The sequence below is a fragment of the Myotis brandtii genome, unplaced genomic scaffold, assembly GCF_000412655.1.
Source record: "Myotis brandtii unplaced genomic scaffold, ASM41265v1 scaffold236, whole genome shotgun sequence".
In the NCBI taxonomy this organism is placed as follows: domain Eukaryota; kingdom Metazoa; phylum Chordata; class Mammalia; order Chiroptera; family Vespertilionidae; genus Myotis; species Myotis brandtii.
This window is the reverse complement of record NW_005358901.1, coordinates 364,734-369,124: the sequence shown is the minus strand read 5'-3', so window position 1 is coordinate 369,124 and position 4,391 is coordinate 364,734. Positions and strand designations below refer to the sequence as shown.

At 45.0% G+C, this 4,391-nt stretch overlaps 1 protein-coding gene across 2 annotated transcripts in view; it reads right to left on the bottom strand.

The window, feature by feature from the left end:
- CHRNA2 (cholinergic receptor, nicotinic, alpha 2 (neuronal)) overlaps positions 1 to 4,391 on the bottom strand; it is a 30,182-nt gene that overhangs the window by 13,779 nt on the left and 12,012 nt on the right. The window contains exon 4 of one of the 2 annotated variants that reach the window (XM_014540081.1): positions 3,503 to 3,570. The exons of the other annotated variant lie outside the window; for it this stretch is intronic. The gene's annotated coding sequence lies outside the window, so the exon portion shown is untranslated. The remainder of the gene's footprint in view (positions 1 to 3,502; positions 3,571 to 4,391) is intronic. 2 annotated transcript variants of the gene reach the window in all.

The following is a 4,391-nucleotide window of genomic DNA, read 5'->3' as shown; positions in this document are numbered from 1 at the left end:
CATGAAGTTTCAATCGCACTGTACGTGCACGCCCGCACGTGGTATTTTGTGGAAGAGCCACACTCAAGGGACCAAAGAGCTACATGTGGCTCGCGAGCCGCAGTTTGCCGACCACAGCTCTCAGGCTCTCCTTGGTTTGAGGACCAGCATCTTTCCCTTTCTCAGGGTCAACCAGCTATCCTGCCCTAAGTTAAGCCTGGACTCGCTGGACAGAGGAGGCCACAAGATGACACCAAAGTCCCCCTTTTTCTGGTCCCAGTGTTGCATGTGTAAAATGAGGATAAACAGCCCAGGCAGGCAGTGTACCTCATGGTTGAGTGTCGACCTTGAACCAGGAGGTCAAGGTTCCATTCCCAGTCAGAGCACATGCCCAAGGTTGCAGGCTCGATCCCCAATGGGGGCTGTGCAGGAGGCAGCTAATCAATGATTCTCTCTTATCACTGATGTTTCTCTCTCTCCCTCTCCCTTCTTTTCTGAAATCAATAAAAATATATTTAAAAAATAAAATAAAATGAAGATAAACATACTGAAAAGGGAGGCCAAAAGAAGAATTTCGGTGCTATTTATACTAGCCAAATGGTGGAAGTACCCAAATGCCAATCAGCTGAGGGCTAGATCAACAAAACATGGTATATCCACAAGATGGAATACTATGCAGTCATAAAAAGGATGAGTTGCTGACACATGCTACAGCATGAATGAACCTTGAAAACATTATGCAAAGTGAAAGACACCAGACCCAAAAAACTATATATTATATGATACATGTATATGAAATATCCAGAATAATAAATCTATGGGGACAGAAAGCCGATTAGTGATTGCCAGGTTTGGGGGAGAGAGAGAAAAGGGAGTGATTGCAAATGGTGCAGGTTTCTTTTGGGGAGATGAAAATGTTCTGCAATTACATAGAGATGATGATTGCACAACTCTGTGAATATACTAAAATTCACCAAATTGTACATTTTAAACATAAGAATTTTATGGTATGTGAGTTATGTCTCAAAGAAGCTGTTATTTAAAAAAATGCTTAAACATCTTCTGGAATGATAAGAAATAGCCAACTCTGTTTGCACTGTGGAGACGATACTATAAACCAGGTTGCAGGCAGCTGGTTCAAAAAGTGCTTCTGGTTATAAGGAGGACACTGATGTCAAAGATGTGAGCGAATGTGGAGAGTTGGGGGAAAGCCGTGTTTTTAAGTGAATGTATTATTTTATATAGTGTGTGAATGAAAACATGTGTCACTGGAAAATATATGAATATTACCCTAAAAAGTTTACATATTCAAGTTAGTGTTTTAAAAAAACAAAACTTTCCTCATTGGGAGACTGGGGTTGTCTTACATTCAGGCATATCTTGTTCATATCGATGTGTTAGGCTCTGGCCAGTATATCATCTGACTCTCAATACAAATAGTGGGCACCAGGGTTTCCTTTTAGGACGATGAGAATGTTCTGGAACTAGATAGGGGTGACAACTTGTACAACATTGTGAATGTACCAAATGTCACTAATGGTAAATTTTATATTATCTATATTTTACTGCAATTTAAAAAGAAAAAAAAAGGATACGGCTGGAGGTCCTTTAATAGTGTCACCACCGAGTTCAGGTGGGGATCAGAATTCTTATTAATGGAGTCATAAAACCCGTTCCATCTGGCTCATTCTCATGCCCCCAGGCCATTTAGTCCCAACTCTTGGAGTAGGGGTTCCATCACTGGTGCTCCATTTCTCCTCAACCTGTCACCCCACCCTCCCGCCCTCCCTGCAGGAGAGGAGTTTGTAAGTCTTGGCCCCACCACCTGCTGAGCAGCCTTGTGCAGGGCGCTCGACCCGCTGGCATTTTGTCTGATCTAGAAGAGAAGGATGGCACACTCTCTGCCCTGACCACCTCTCCAGATGGGGGCAGCGAGCAGGTGGGATCGTGCCCACAAAGCTCCTGGCAGCTGCAGAGGGCTGGGTCAGGGACCCAGTGCTCCATGGTTATCAGGGCACAAAAAACCCCATGGCATCATCTGTTGACCATGTGTGCCAGCTAGATAAAGACTGAAGAGTCTGAAGGAGACCAAGACTTAGGGCTTAGTTTAGAGAACAAGACGATGGAACACTTGTTCTGATAATCCAATGACTCATTCTTTTCTTTAATCATTCATCTTTCCACTCCTGCTACTGTTACGGGGCCAACAATGTTCCAGGCATTGGGGACAGAGAACTGAGCGTGGGTGGTCCTGATGAGAACACTGCAGAGAAGAGTAGAAAGAAGGAAAATTCTAGAACCTCATCTGCTCATCCACACCTGCTTTGAGGCATGACTTTGTTCAGTTAGTGCCATTGGTTTCACAGCCATGCTGAGAGGCCCACGTTCCCAGAGGCCTTCCTTCCTGGCTTTTTACCTCTCCTCCTATTGGGAAGTTCTTCCCTGAGTCTGATTCTGATTCTGTGTAAGCATCTGAGAGATGCTTGAGTTGAGTTGAATTTAAAGATTCTGGTGTCAGCCCAGCCAGCATGGTTCAGTGGTTGAGCATCGACCTATCAACCAGGAGGCCACAGTTCAATTCCCAGTCAGAGCACATGCTGGGGTTGCAGCTCAATCCCCAGTGTGGGGTGTGTAAGAGGCAGCCGATCAATGATTCTCTCTCATCATTGATGTTCCTATCTCTCTCTCCCTCTCTCTTCTTCTCTGAAATCAATAATAAAATAAAAAGAGATTTTTAAAAAAGTTTCTGGTGTCGCCACCAAAGACTAAATCTCATCAACACCCAGGGAAAACTTCAGAGCAAGGGAAGTTTTTTCCTCCGCTCTCCTCACTCAGTTTGAACCTGACAACCACAGAGCTCCCTTTCCGGTTCCCTTTCTCTCCACCATCCTCTGCCCCAGAGGATGTATCCCATCCCTTGCGAACTTACCTGGGGACATCAGTGACTACCTGACCACCTGACCTCTATTAGCACCACCATCTAGAAGTTTTGTTTGCTGTTAAAATAAAGAGGAGTTTTAAAATTTAGTCATTCAGCGCTACAGTCACACATGCTCGAAGAGTCCCTGCTTTGTTTTTGGTTAGTTGTAAGAAAACAGGGCTGGGCGAGCACAAGGAGAGAAGATTCTAGGGTCCCCTTAGCTGGCAACTCCTAGAAGATCTTCCTAAGAACTCTTTGCATTTGTGCAACTTTAAGGTGTGCAAGGCACTTTTGTGCCCTTTCCAGGCCTCACATCATCCCGAGGAGGGCATGGGGAAGATATATTATTATCCCTTTTATATAAATTTTAAAAATACTGATGTTCAGAAGTATTGACTGATTTGCTTCTAAACTATAATGCAATAAAGCACTACCCAGTGGCACCAACCAGGAGGGCAATTTTGTGAGCACCTGGGCCAGTACTTGCATGTTTTCTACAGGTCAGGCACTAGGACTGTCATTGCTAAGCCACTATCAGAACAGAAGTCTGCAGTAGGCAGGTGGTGAGAAGGGAAAGGTACCCCACTCCAAAGCCAGACTCACCTAAATCCAAGGTTGTAGGAGGTCCTTCTATGTGCAACTTCACTCACTCCTCCTTCCAATCAAATGCACTAAATAAAACAAATGTTTCCTCCCCCCACCCCTCATTAGTGAGAAATAGAAATCCAGGCATGCTAAAATTGCATCATATCAAGATCCAAAGAGAGGTACCCAGGACCCTCTGGAAGAATGTGCAAATGAGATTCAATAGACTCTAGAAGACCTATCCCTGAAAGATGCCTCAAATTTGCATCCCTTGTAATTAGCACACTATGATAATTTCATTAATTTGTCACTGGAAACCAAAGGAGAAATTGTTCCAGGTAATTGACTGTAATTAGAGTGACCTTCTACCTCCTATTAGAAAGTTATTAAAAGAGAAGGAGCCCTAAATAAACCCTTTGATCCTGGAAGTGGCGGGATTGGCAGGCTTATGGGAGAGGTGGCTGTGGGGTGATGTCCCTGTTTGTAAAGTGGGTCTGGGTGAATGGAATGCGCAGAGAAACCAACACAAAAACATTGCATAAGGGCTCAGGCACTAACCTCCCCACTGAGCTTGTATTGCTGCTGATGGACGAGGGTGTCCAGACCACCCTCACAACCACCCCCACTCATCGCAGCCTCTCTCGCCACCTCTTGAATCCTGGACCCACTGAAGTCAAGGTTCCTTGGGCTCGCTTCTTTGTCTATCTTCCTACTGCAGCTGGTTTACAACCTCTCACCCACCAGGCCACGTTCTATTCTTTTCACAAGCACCAACTTCCCCAGAAAGCCTGCTCAGATCCCATCAGCCCCTCCCTGCCATTAGCACCCCACCCACCCCAGCACGGGAGTCTCAATTCCCCGCAACCAGCAGTACTTTGAAGAAAGCCCTTTGGTTAAAGAAAATGAT